Below are 14,754 nucleotides of genomic sequence, written 5' to 3'. Positions count from 1 at the left end.
CTAGTCACCCCTGGCCCGGGGTACCCTGGAGGAGTGGGGAGTGGGGACCCCTTCAATCAAGGGGTCCCCCCCCTCCAGCCACCCAAGGATTAGGGGTGAAGCCCGAGGCTGTCCCTTCCATCCAAGGGCTGCGGATGGGAGGCTGATAGCCGTTTTGTAAAAAAATTTATATTGTTTTTAGTAGCAGTACTACAAGTCCCAGCAAGCCTCCCCCGCAAGCTGGTACTTGGAGAACCACAAGTACCAGCATGCGGAGGAAAACCGGGCCCGCTGGTACCTGTAGTACTACTACTAAAAAAATACCCCGATAAAAACATAAGACACACACCTTGAAAGTATAACTTTAATGCATACATCCACACCTCCATATACACATACTTACCTATGTTCACAAGAGGGTTGGTCATCTTCTCCATGTAGAATCCATGGTGTACCTGTTGAAAAAATTATACTCACAAAATCCAGGGTAGAAGGCTCTTCTTGTAATCCATTTGTAATCCAGGTACTTGTCAAAATAAAAAAACGGACACCCGACCTCGCACTGAAAGGGGCCCCATGTTTTCACATGGGACCCCTTTCCCCGAATGCCAGAAACCCCCTCTGACTTATGTCTAAGAGGGTTCCATCAGCCAATCAGGGAGCGCAACATTGTGGCACCCTCCTGATTGGCTGTGTGCTCCTGTAGTGTATGGCAGGCAGCACACGGCAGTGTTACAATGTAGCGCCTATGCGCTCCGTTGTAACCAATGGTGGGAACTTTGTGGTCAGCGGTTGACCGAAAGTAACCTCACCGCTGACCACAAAGTTCCCACCATTGGTTATAATGGAGGGCATAGGCGCTACATTGTAACACTGCCGAGTGCCGCCTGTCATACAGTACAGGAGCACACAGCCAATCAGGAGGGTGCCACAATGTGGCGCTCCCTGATTGGCTGATGGAACCCTCTTAGACATAAGTCAGAGGGGGTTTCTGGCATTCGGGGAAAGGGGTCCCATGTGAAAACATGGGGCCCCTTTCAGTGCGAGGTCGGGTGTCCGTTTTTTTATTTTGACAAGTACCTGGATTACAAATGGATTACAAGAAGAGCCTTCTACCCTGGATTTTGTGAGTATAATTTTCTCAATAGGTACACCATGGATTCTACATGGAGAAGAGGACCGACCCTCGTGTGAACATAGGTAAGTATGCGTATATGAAGGTGTGGATGTATGCATTAAAGTTATACTTTCAAGGTGTGTGTCTTATGTTTTTATTGGGGTATTTTTTTAGTAGTAGTACTACTACAGGTACCAGCGGGCCCGGTTTTCCTCCGCATGCTGGTACTTGTGGTTCTCCAAGTACCAGCTTGCGGGGGAGGCTTGCTGGGACTTGTAGTACTGCTACTAAAAACAATATTAATTTTTTTACAAAACGGCTATCAGCCTCCCATCCGCAGCCCTTGGATGGGGGGGACAGCCTCGGGCTTCACCCCTGGTCCTTGGGTGGCTGGAGGGGGGGGACCCCTTGATTGAAGGGGTCCCCACTACTCCAGGGTACCCCGGCCAGGGGTGACTAGTTGGTTATGTAATGCCAGGGCCGCCGGGACCTATATAAAAGTGTCCCCCGGCTGTGGCATTATGTATCTGGCTAGTGGAGCCCGGTGCTGGTTTCAGAAATACGGGGGACCCCTACGCTTTTTGTCCCCCGTATTTTTGGAACCAGGACCAGGCGCAGAGCCCGGTGCTGGTTGTTTAAATATGGGGGAACCTCTATCATTTCCCCCCCATATTTTTGCAACCAGGACCGGCTCAAAGAGCCCGAGGCTGGTTTTGCTTAGGAGGGGGGACCCCACGCAATTTTTTTACGAAAAATAAACACTTTCCCATCCCCTTCCCACTGATAAACATGCACGGATCTCATGGATCCCTGCATGCCTATCCAAACACGGGATAAAAAAGCAGGTCTGTTTTTATTTAGCACTTTTTCACGAATTGTATTTCAGCACGGCAGTGTTTGGCTATTGTCGGCAGTGTTTGTGATTTGCACTTTTTAGTAAATTACCGATTTCTACCAAATTGCAGGCGTATTTGACCGATGGTGTATTGATTCGTGATTTTTTCCTAGGACTTCCAAAATATTACGAATGCCCTCATCACTGCCGAGATTTTTACTTAGTAAATTACCGAAATGACACTTTGAAGAAAAAACGGCATCTCGGTCAAAATCGGGACCTTAGTAAATATACCCCTAAGTGAGCTGAAATTCACATTATAGCACACTGAATGAGCCGAAATTCACATTATAGCACCCCGAATGAGCCGAAATTCACATTATAGCACACCGAATGAGCCGAAATTCACATTATAGCATGCAGAATGAGCTGGAATTCACATTATAGCACGCAGAAGGAGCCGAAATTCACATTATAGCACACCGAATGAGCCGAAATTCACATTATAGCACACTGTATGAGCCGAAATTCACATTACAGCACGCAGATTGAGCCGAAATTCACATTATTGCACACTGTATGAGCCGAAATTCACATTACAGCACGCAAAATGAGACGAAATTCACATTACAGTACACTGAATGAGCCAAAATAATGCAGGCACTGGGGGCAAGGGGAATCCTACCCCCTTATTAACTTACACTGGGGCAGCGAGGAAAAAAACCACAGGGGAGCCTGCCCCCTTCTTTACTCCGAGTATTGCAGCGTAAGGGCTTAAACAGTATCTCACCCCAAGCTGCGGGCCTGCAGATCTTTGTCCCATGTCTCACTGTCCGAGGTCCGCTTCTGAACTGGAGGTCCTCTGCCAGATCAGTCATGTGTCCCGCCACTCCACTCAAATGGCCATCGAGCTGTCCCTGTCTTGGAGGGACATGGTGACATACACACTGGGTCTTTGAGGGACATAGTGACAAATACGGGGGCCAGGAGAGGGATTTGGTGACAAACATACTGGGGGAGGAGGGGCATGGTGACATACACACTGGGGCCTGGGAGGTACAAGAGCAGACACACACACTTTAGCTAGGAGAATTGGGGGGAGACATGGCACACAGATACTTTAGCTAGGAGGTGAGGGGGGGGGGAGACGTGGCACACACACACTTTAGCTAGGAGGGGGGACATATCATACACTTTAGTTAGGAGAAGAGGGGGAGAAATGGCACACAGACACTTTATCTAGGAGGGGAGACATGGCACACACAGTTTAGCTAGGAGGAGAAGGGGGGGGGTGGAAGATATGGCACACACACACTTTAGCTTGGAGGGGAGGAGACATGGCATACACACACAATTAATCGCTTTAGCTTAGCTCTCTCCATGGAGTCCGTGCCCGCTCCTCCTCTGCTGCAAAATGGCGCCAGCCTGCCCCTGAATGCTTTCTCGGCGTCCACTAAAGCCTACTGCGCATGACGGTGTGTGTCATTGCGCAGAGGCATCATAGGAGGAGGAGCCGCTGGGACGGGGGAAGGGAGGTCGTCGCTGACTGACAGCACACACTGTCTCTCGCACCCTCAGACGTCACTCTCAGCGGCAGTAGGCGCGCCGCGGCCCGGCCGGCAGTGTCGGTGCTTGCTGCCTGCTGCTCAGCCGCTGCTCACAGCAGGTGATCGTCGCTGGCGCCGGGATGGGTGAAATTCAGAATTTAGAAGTATGAAATCTGGAAACCCGTCCCCGACCATTTTTCCCGGTGCAGTGCAGTGTAGTGGGAACGTTCGCCCATTTCGCCCCTGTCTGTATCCGCCACTGTCAGCAGCTGACCCGGGGCTTGGCCAGGCCCCTCCCACACCTTACACCTACTATATTTGCAGTGGCACCGAGAGGGGGAGAAGCGAGTACTCTTTACCCGGGCCCAGGCCTGTTGGAGGGGCCCAGTGGGGGCCTGCCCTCCCTGCTGATTCGAGTAGAGAGAAAGAAGTGACAGCTGCTACAGCAGCCTCTCTCCCAAACCCAGCACACGCTTCTGTGTTCTGGGCTGTGGAGAAAGGCTGCTGCAGCAGCAGTCAGTCCTCTCTCTCCCTGCATAATGTGCGGCGGCAGTGGCGGGAATAATCGCACTGACTCAACACCCCACTCCCCCCCATCCATCCCTGGCTGACCACCAACCTACACCCACTCTTTGTGGGCGTGTACATAGTCTGTTTTTTTATTTTTACACAGAGGGGGCCTGAGCACACCTCCCACAGTTAGCCACACCCCCTCACAGTACCAGGGCCTGGCAAAGCTTTCGCCAGCCCTGTATATATGCCCAGGGGTGTGGGGAATAGCCCTGTTGCTATCAGCACAGGGCTGGTTGTCCCTAATGGTTGATGTTGCCTTTCTTAGGGATTCCAGGCCTGTACTGGATTGGCCTAGGGCCTGCTTTCGTTTGGCAAAAAGCAGGGAGAACCTACACTATATTTTATATTTTGAGTATATTTTATGGGGACCAGTGCCAGCTTATTGAAAAAATGGGAGCACCCCACACTGTTTGGTGCATGTATTTTCCACTATCAGCCTAGGCTTAAAGGCCTAGGGTTGGATATCGATTTGGGAGGATCCCTATCCCATTTTATTTTATTTGCCAAATTTCACTCTTTATTGTTTCAGATCTGTAATATGCTCTTTCCGTTCACAGTATTGAGACATGCACAAGGACACAATATGCCTGATATTGAGTTGAACATCTGCCCATTTGCGTAAGTTGATGTCTCCGCACTGTGCATGCTCAGAGAATGAATGACCCCAAGTACAAGCAATGGTGATTCATATGCAGGTATCATAGCGAATGAATAAGTGCTGTGTAATATGTGAGCACTATATAAATATCTACTAATAAATAAATAAGAGGGCGTACTCGCATAGGCAAAGGTCAGTAAGGGTGTGTTAACGCAACTGCGTGCCATGTAGAGTTGGATGTGTCTGCCAAAACGCAGGCGTATCGGGATCATTTTCGGGCCATGTCTCAGTGTGCGACTGTTATCTCATACGCCTAAAACATGGCACCAGCAATTCACTCCCATGGAGGCACTTAGGGAGCCGATGTTCCTCGTAAATGTATAAACGGAGTATGCAGTTGCTGAGCAAGTTGCATTGGTTTCGATGGCCGTCTCAATTGACATGTGGGTGGCTGCTACACTTGCGATGCCTCACAGTTCCTTCACTGGAAATAATCGTTGCTACGTCAGCATTGCAACCGAATCTGAATGAGGCCCATTCAGATGCAGCACATCTGTGAAAACTAGTGATGAGCGGGTTCGGTTCCTCGGAATCCGAACCCGCCCGAACTTCAGGGTTTTTTACACGGGGCCGAGCGACTCGGATCTTCCCGCCTTGCTCGGTTAACCCGAGCGCGCCCGAACGTCATCATCCCGCTGTCGGATTCTCGCGAGGCTCGGATTCTATCGCGAGACTCGGATTCTATATAAGGAGCCGCGCGTCGCCGCCATTTTCACACGTGCATTGAGATTGATAGGGAGAGGACGTGGCTGGCGTCCTCTCCGTTTAGACTAGAGTACTAGATAGAGACACAAATTTTGGGGAGCATATTATTAGGAGGAGTACTACTTGCTGCTGATAGTGTGACCAGTGACCACCAGTTTAATTAATCCGTTCTCTGCCTGAAAAAAAACGATACACAGTGTGACACAGTCACATACCATATCTGTGCTCAGCCCAGTGTGCTGCATCATATGTAATACTGTATATCATTATCTGACTGTGCTGAGTGCTCACTGCTCACACAGCTTAATTGTGGGGGAGACTGGGGAGCAGTTATAGCAGGAGTACATATTTTAAGTACAGTGCACACTTTTGCTGCCAGAGTGCCACTGCCAGTGTGACTGACCAGTGACCACTGACCACCAGTATTGTGATTGTCTGCTGACCACCAGTATATTGTGATTGTCTGCCTGAAAAAGTTAAACACTCGTCGTGTGGTGTTTTTATAAACGCATTCTGCAGACAGTGTCCAGCAGGTCCGTCATTACATAATATATACCTGTCCGGCTGCAGTACTAGTGTGATATATATATATTTTAATTTTATCTCATTATCATCCAGTCTATATTAGCAGCAGACACAGTACGGTAGTCCACGGCTGTAGCTACCTCTGTGTCGGCAGTCGCTCGTCCATCCATAATTGTATACCACCTACCCGTGGTGTTTTTTTTTTTCTATCTTCTTGATACTAGTAGCTTACTTTAGGAGTCTGCAGTGCTGAGCTGACAGTGTCCAGCAGGTCCGTCATTATATAATATATACCTGTCCGGCTGCAGTAGTGATATATATATATTTTTTATCTCATTATCATCCAGTCTATATTAGCAGCAGACACAGTACGGTAGTCCACGGCTGTAGCTACCTCTGTGTCGGCAGTCGCTCGTCCATCCATAATTGTATACCACCTACCCGTGGTTTTTTTTTTCTATCTTCTTGATACTAGTAGCTTACTTTAGGAGTCTGCAGTGCTGACAGACAGTGTCCAGCAGGTCCGTCATTACATAATATATACCTGTCCGGCTGCAGTACTAGTGTGATATATATATATATTTTATTTTTATCTCATTATCATCCAGTCTATATTAGCAGCAGACACAGTACGGTAGTCCATGGCTGTAGCTACCTCTGTGTCGGCAGTCGCTGGTCCATCCATAATTGTATACCACCTACCCGTGGTTTTTTTTTCTATCTTCTTGATACTAGTAGCTTACTTTAGGAGTCTGCAGTGCTGACAGACAGTGTCCAGCAGGTCCGTCATTACATAATATATATATACCTGTCCGGCTGCAGTACTAGTGTGATATATATATATATTTTAATTTTATCTCATTATCATCCAGTCTATATTAGCAGCAGACACAGTACGGTAGTCCACGGCTGTAGCTACCTCTGTGTCGGCAGTCACTCGTCCATCCATAAGTATACTAGTATCCATCCATCTCCATTGTTTACCTGAGGTGCCTTTTAGTTGTGCCTATTAAAATATGGAGAACAAAAATGTTGAGGTTCCAAAAATAGGGAAAGATCAAGATCGACTTCCACCTCGTGCTGAAGCTGCTGCCACTAGTCATGGCCGAGACGATGAAATGCCAGCAACGTCGTCTGCCAAGGCCGATGCCCAATGTCATAGTACAGAGCATGTAAAATCCAAAACACCAAATATCAGTAAAAAATGGACTCAAAAATCTAAAATAAAATTGTCGTCGGAGAAGCGTAAACTTGCCAATATGCCATTTACCACACGGAGTGGCAAGGAACGGCTGAGGCCCTGGCCTATGTTCATGGCTAGTGGTTCAGCTTCACATGAGGATGGAAGCACTCAGCCTCTCGCTAGAAAAAAGAAAAGACTCAAGCTGGCAAAAGCACAGCAAAGAACTGTGCGTTCTTCGAAATCCCAAATCCACAAGGAGAGTCCAATTGTGTCGGTTGCGATGCCTGACCTTCCCAACACTGGACGTGAAGAGCATGCGCCTTCCACCATTTGCACGCCCCCTGCAAGTGCTGGAAGGAGCACCCGCAGTCCAGTTCCTGATAGTCAGATTGAAGATGTCAGTGTTGAAGTACACCAGGATGAGGAGGATATGGGTGTTGCTGGCGCTGGGGAGGAAATTGACAAGGAGGATTCTGATGGTGAGGTGGTTTGTTTAAGTCAGGCACCCGGGGAGACACCTGTTGTCCGTGGGAGGAATAGGGCCATTGACATGCCTGGTGAAAATACCAAAAAAATCAGCTCTTCGGTGTGGAAGTATTTCAACAGAAATGCGGACAACATTTGTCAAGCCGTGTGTTGCCTTTGTCAAGCTGTAATAAGTAGGGGTAAGGACGTTAACCACCTCGGAACATCCTCCCTTATACGTCACCTGCAGCGCATTCATAATAAGTCAGTGACAAGTTCAAAAACTTTGGGCGACAGCGGAAGCAGTCCACTGACCAGTAAATCCCTTCCTCTTGTAACCAAGCTCACGCAAACCACCCCACCAACTCCCTCAGTGTCAATTTCCTCCTTCCCCAGGAATGCCAATAGTCCTGCAGGCCATGTCACTGGCAATTCTGACGAGTCCTCTCCTGCCTGGGATTCCTCCGATGCATCCTTGCGTGTAACGCCTACTGCTGCTGGCGCTGCTGTTGTTGCTGCTGGGAGTCGATGGTCATCCCAGAGGGGAAGTCGTAAGACCACTTTTACTACTTCCACCAAGCAATTGACTGTCCAACAGTCCTTTGCGAGGAAGATGAAATATCACAGCAGTCATCCTGCTGCAAAGCGGATAACTGAGGCCTTGGCATCCTGGGTGGTGAGAAACGTGGTTCCGGTATCCATCATTACTGCAGAGGCAACTAGAGACTTGTTGGAGGTACTGTGTCCCCGGTACCAAATACCATCTAGGTTCCATTTCTCTAGGCAGGCGATACCGAAAATGTACACAGACCTCAGAAAAAGAGTCACCAGTGTCCTAAAAAATGCAGCTGTACCCAATGTCCACTTAACCACGGACATGTGGACAAGTGGAGCAGGGCAGGGTCAGGACTATATGACTGTGACAGCCCACTGGGTAGATGTATGGACTCCCGCCGCAAGAACAGCAGCGGCGGCACCAGTAGCAGCATCTCGCAAACGCCAACTCTTTCCTAGGCAGGCTACGCTTTGTATCACCGGTTTCCAGAATACGCACACAGCTGAAAACCTCTTACGGCAACTGAGGAAGATCATCGCGGAATGGCTTACCCCAATTGGACTCTCTTGTGGATTTGTGGCATCGGACAACGCCAGCAATATTGTGTGTGCATTAAATATGGGCAAATTCCAGCACGTCCCATGTTTTGCACATACCTTGAATTTGGTGGTGCAGAATTTTTTAAAAAACGAGAGGGGCGTGCAAGAGATGCTGTCGGTGGCCAGAAGAATTGCGGGACACTTTCGGCGTACAGGCACCACGTACAGAAGACTGGAGCACCACCAAAAACGCCTGAACCTGCCCTGCCATCATCTGAAGCAAGAAGTGGTAACGAGGTGGAATTCAACCCTATATATGCTTCAGAGGTTGGAGGAGCAGCAAAAGGCCATTCAAGCCTATACAATTGAGCACGATATAGGAGGTGGAATGCACCTGTCTCAAGCGCAGTGGAGAATGATTTCAACGTTGTGCAAGGTTCTGCTGCCCTTTGAACTTGCCACACGTGAAGTCAGTTCAGACACTGCCAGCCTGAGTCAGGTCATTCCCCTCATCAGGCTTTTGCAGAAGAAGCTGGAGACATTGAAGGAGGAGCTTACACAGAGCGATTCCGCTAGGCATGTGGGACTTGTGGATGGAGCCCTTAATTCGCTTAACAAGGATTCACGGGTGGTCAATCTGTTGAAATCAGAGCACTACATTTTGGCCACCGTGCTCGATCCTAGATTTAAAACCTACCTTGGATCTCTCTTTCCGGCAGACACAAGTCTGCTGGGGTTCAAAGACCTGCTGGTGAGAAAATTGTCAAGTCAAGCGGAACGCGACCTGTCAACATCTCCTCCTTCACATTCTCCCGCAACTGGGGTGCGAGGAAAAGGCTCAGAATTCCGAGCCCACCCGCTGGCGGTGATGCAGGGCAGTCTGGAGCGACTGCTGATGCTGACATCTGGTCCGGACTGAAGGACCTGCCAACGATTACGGACATGTCGTCTACTGGCACTGCATATGATTCTCTCCCCATTGAAAGAATGGTGGAGGATTATATGAGTGACCGCATCCAAGTAGGCACGTCAGACAGTCCGTACTTATACTGGCAGGAAAAAGAGGCAATTTGGAGGCCCTTGCACAAACTGGCTTTATTCTACCTAAGTTGCCCTCCCACAAGTGTGTACTCCGAAAGAGTGTTTAGTGCCGCCGCTCACCTTGTCAGCAATCGGCGTACGAGGTTACTTCCAGAAAATGTGGAGAAGATGATGTTCATTAAAATGAATTATAATCAATTCCTCCGTGGAGACATTGACCAGCAGCAATTGCCTCCACAAAGTACACAGGGAGCTGAGATGGTGGATTCCAGTGGGGACGAATTGATAATCTGTGAGGAGGGGGATGTACACGGTGATATATCGGAGGATGATGATGAGGTGGACATCTTGCCTCTGTAGAGCCAGTTTGTGCAAGGAGAGATTAATTGCTTCTTTTTTGGTGGGGGTCCAAACCAACCCGTCATTTCAGTCACAGTCGTGTGGCAGACCCTGTCACTGAAATGATGGGTTGGTTAAAGTGTGCATGTCCTGTTTATACAACATAAGGGTGGGTGGGAGGGCCCAAGGACAATTCCATCTTGCACCTCTTTTTTCTTTAATTTTTCTTTGCGTCATGTGCTGTTTGGGGAGTATTTTTTTGAAGGGCCATCCTGCGTGACACTGCAGTGCCACTCCTAGATGGGCCAGGTGTTTGTGTCGGCCACAAGGGTCGCTTATCTTACTCACACAGCTACCTCATTGCGCCTCTTTTTTTCTTTGCGTCATGTGCTGTTTGGGGAGTGTTTTTTGGAAGGGCCATCCTGCGTGACACTGCAGTGCCACTCCTAGATGGGCCAGGTGTTTGTGTCGGCCACTAGGGTCGCTTAGCTTACTCACACAGCTACCTCATTGCGCCTCTTTTTTTCTTTGCGTCATGTGCTGTTTGGGGAGTGTTTTTTGGAAGGGCCATCCTGCGTGACACTGCAGTGCCACTCCTAGATGGGCCAGGTGTTTGTGTCGGCCACTAGGGTCGCTTAGCTTACTCACACAGCTACCTCATTGCGCCTCTTTTTTTCTTTGCGTCATGTGCTGTTTGGGGAGTGTTTTTTGGAAGGGCCATCCTGCGTGACACTGCAGTGCCACTCCTAGATGGGCCAGGTGTTTGTGTCGGCCACTAGGGTCGCTTAGCTTACTCACACAGCTACCTCATTGCGCCTCTTTTTTTCTTTGCGTCATGTGCTGTTTGGGGAGTGTTTTTTGGAAGGGCCATCCTGCGTGACACTGCAGTGCCACTCCTAGATGGGCCAGGTGTTTGTGTCGGCCACTAGGGTCGCTTAGCTTACTCACACAGCTACCTCATTGCGCCTCTTTTTTTCTTTGCGTCATGTGCTGTTTGGGGAGTGTTTTTTGGAAGGGCCATCCTGCGTGACACTGCAGTGCCACTCCTAGATGGGCCAGGTGTTTGTGTCGGCCACTAGGGTCGCTTAGCTTAGTCATCCAGCGACCTCGGTGCAAATTTTAGGACTAAAAATAATATTGTGAGGTGTGAGGTGTTCAGAATAGACTGAAAATGAGTGGAAATTATGGTTTTTGAGGTTAATAATACTTTGGGATCAAAATGACCCCCAAATTCTATGATTTAAGCTGTTTTTTAGGGTTTTTTGAAAAAAACACCCGAATCCAAAACACACCCGAATCCGACAAAAAAAATTCGGTGAGGTTTTGCCAAAACGCGGTCGAACCCAAAACACGGCCGCGGAACCGAACCCAAAACCAAAACACAAAACCCGAAAAATTTCAAGTGCACATCTCTTGTGAAAACATGCTAATGACACTACTCCAGGGTCCAGTACGGAAACACCCACCGATGGCATCTCTGACCCGCTGCTTGCGTCGTACAAAGATGCTGCACCATCCTGTTGCACCATCAAACCTCTGACCTACCCCACGGTTACACAGAATGTCCGTCACTGCCAGAGCCTCTACGACTGCATACAACAGTGCAGTTACAGGCTCAGGCCCCCTTCCCCCATTATGCTTGCGACACGCTAGCATTTCTGTAGCCACTCCCTCATTACCTCCCACAAATGGTCACTACCTGTCTCTCCCTTTGCAAATGATTTCCCACTGCATCCGCCATCGCTAACTAATCGCAGTACGACTCTGATGCATGTGCAGTATGACAAAAGATCGTTCAACGGCGTCCACCTCTGTATCAGGTCTGTTGTGACACTAGGGACAGCAGGTCTGTGAAGGGTGGGGTATAGAAGATCGACAGTTATTGCACAGTCAATAGGTCGACACCATATGGTCGACAGGGTCAAAAGGTTAAGAGGCAAAAACTCGACAGTACAAAAAGTCAACAAGTACAAAAGATGAAAGGATCAAAAGGTTGATATGAAAATGGTCGGCACAAAAAAGGTTGACACAAGTTTTTTGTTTTTGTGTTTCATCACCAATGATCTCAATTAGTGTAACATACACCTTCCCAGGCTCTCTTCACTTGCGACGCTTCGAGCAAGGTGCCATGCTCCCGCTACCACTGACCTCGCCACAGGTTACTATTCCCAGCTGTAGTCCATGTGGATGGTAAACTAAGCAAAAGTTGCAAAAAAAACCCTAAAAAACTTGTGTTGACCATACATATGTCGTCCATTGCCACTTCGACCTTTTATACATGTCAACATTTTGACCATGCCTTGTAAATGACTGCCACTTTAAAAAATAGTCTGAGTTCATTCGGAACCCGCACCTCAGGCCATCTTGGACGTCATTAGATTCGGCCCATGGTGTTAACCTATAGACCGCGGGTGCCCATACACTGCACGATATAGCTGCCATGGAACAATATAGCAGCTATATCGTTCGTGAGTGGGCATGATGTGGTTCGCTGTGCGCACCCTTGGGGTCGTCCGCCTGCATCACTGCTCTTTAAGCATGTTCAAAAGATCAGCGATGCAGGCGCACAATCTTATGCAGCGCTATGTGTAGGAGGGCCGGCATAGCGGGCGGTCGGGCACTGGATCGTCTCGTGTGTGGGAACCGCTCAATATATCGGCCCTTGGACTCTCCGTCGCATCAGCTGCACGCGTCGCTTTTTGTGTGGGCACCTTGAGAGTGTCCAATCATAGGGCCTAAATCAGGTTGGATCGCAGTGTGCAATCCAACCGGAATTATTGAGAAAAAGATGCAGGCGCATGCGGAGCGCCCGTCCTGCGCTTGTGTCCGCAGAGAATGCGATCGCCTCTGCCTGTCAATCAGTTAGTGCACCGTAACCCCTCGCATGGCTCACTTCGCTATTCCCAATTGTAGTCCACGTGGATCGTTAAGTATGAAAAAGGGCAAAAAATGAAAAAAATTGTGAAAAACTCATGTCGACCCTTTTCCATGTCGACCTAGTACATGTCGACCTAATGACCATGTTGGCCTAGTGATCATGTCGACCTAATGCATGTCGACCAACCATGGTCGACCCAATGTATGTCGACCTAACTCATGTCGACCTAATGACTGCCATCCAAGCCGGATTCTGTTTGTCTGTTCTCTGTATAATAACACTATACAGCCCCCAGTGATTAGACTGTTCTGTCTGCGTAGAATATCGTGTAGAACAATAAATTCACTTAACCGGACAAAATAGATTTCTTTGTAGTCTGTTTGCCAAGAGAGTTAGTGAAATTGTATTTGTTCAACATATGCGTACACATCCAGGTCAGAATAACACTTGTGTATAACATTTATTTCTGTGTAGTGGAGCGTAAAACAGATTTACTTTCTCCATAATCTGACCTTATTTTAGAAAATGTGGCAAATTATTGCAGCATATTACTGCTGTGCCAATTACACTGCCGCATAATGGGTAGGATGGCTGACTTCCAACTCAGGGTGCTATTTACAACAATTGTGCATGTCCTCTCAGCTCTCACGTGGGTTTCCTCCCACAGTCCAAATACACAGGGACTTCTGAGTAAATTAGCCCTGATTAGTGTGGGCCTTTTGGTAGGCAAAGCACACTGTGGGCTGACGTGCTGATTTCACAGCAATGTACAATATATTTATTATAAGTTACTTAGTTTACTGTTTAGCTGAATAAACTTATTATTGACTTAGGGCCTAATTCAGAGTTGATCGCAGCAGCAAATTTGTTAGCAGTTGGGCAAAACCATGTGCACTGCAGGGGGGGCAGATATAACGTGCAGAGAGATTTAGATTTGGGTGGGGTGTGTTCAGGGGCGGATTGGGACGCCGGGACGCCGGACCAGATCCTGGTTGGCTGGTCCGGTTGTCCCGTCACCCCTGCGCCCGGCCTCAGCCGCGGTGCAGCGTTAAATGAGATTTCTGCGCATGCGCAGAAGCTCCATAAAGACCAACGAAACATGGCCACCGGGGGAGCTACTGCGCATGTGCAGCCGCTGCCCGATTAGTCTTTTCTTTGCTTGCAAAGCCCGGCCCGCGAGTCAGTGCGGCTACACAAATTGAGCGGAGGATGCAATGTGCGGTCTTTCACCTGACCACACATGGCTCCTCATGTACAAGACCGGTGCCTCTCTGTGAGTGGATGTGCTACGTGCGGTGGCGGGAGGAGGAGTCTGTGAGCGGCGCACAGCAGCAGTGCATCGTGTTATAGTGCCTGCCCGGGACGCCTGGACCACAAGGGTCCGCCTCAAGCCCTGTACTGTCTATGCAGACTTTGTAGCTCTGTGATCCCTAGGAAGCTGAGCTTACTGAATTTGATTGTAACAAACTTTTAGCATTTTATATTATCTTTCACAGATAGTAATAGCAATCCCATCAACAACTCTCTAAAAAGGAGGATCACAATGCTGTGGCTACCTTTACTGCATGGAGCGGAGGATGCAATGTGCTGTCTTTCACCAGACCGCACATCGCTCCTTCTGTCCATGACCTGCGCCTATCTATGTTTACGGGGTGGGGTGGGTGAGCTGCCCCTTTACCCCCCCCCCCCCAGTTTCCGACGCCCATGGCTGTGACTAACGGCTCCACCGCCAATGACCACAGCCTCCTCTGTACCGCCGCTGCCGACCACAGCACCCTCCGCACCGCCGATGACCACAGCCTCCTCTGCACTGC

The sequence above is a fragment of the Pseudophryne corroboree genome, chromosome 5, assembly GCF_028390025.1.
Source record: "Pseudophryne corroboree isolate aPseCor3 chromosome 5, aPseCor3.hap2, whole genome shotgun sequence".
In the NCBI taxonomy this organism is placed as follows: Eukaryota; Metazoa; Chordata; class Amphibia; order Anura; family Myobatrachidae; genus Pseudophryne; species Pseudophryne corroboree.
The sequence above is the reverse complement of the archived record's forward strand: the minus strand, read 5'-3'. Positions refer to the sequence as shown.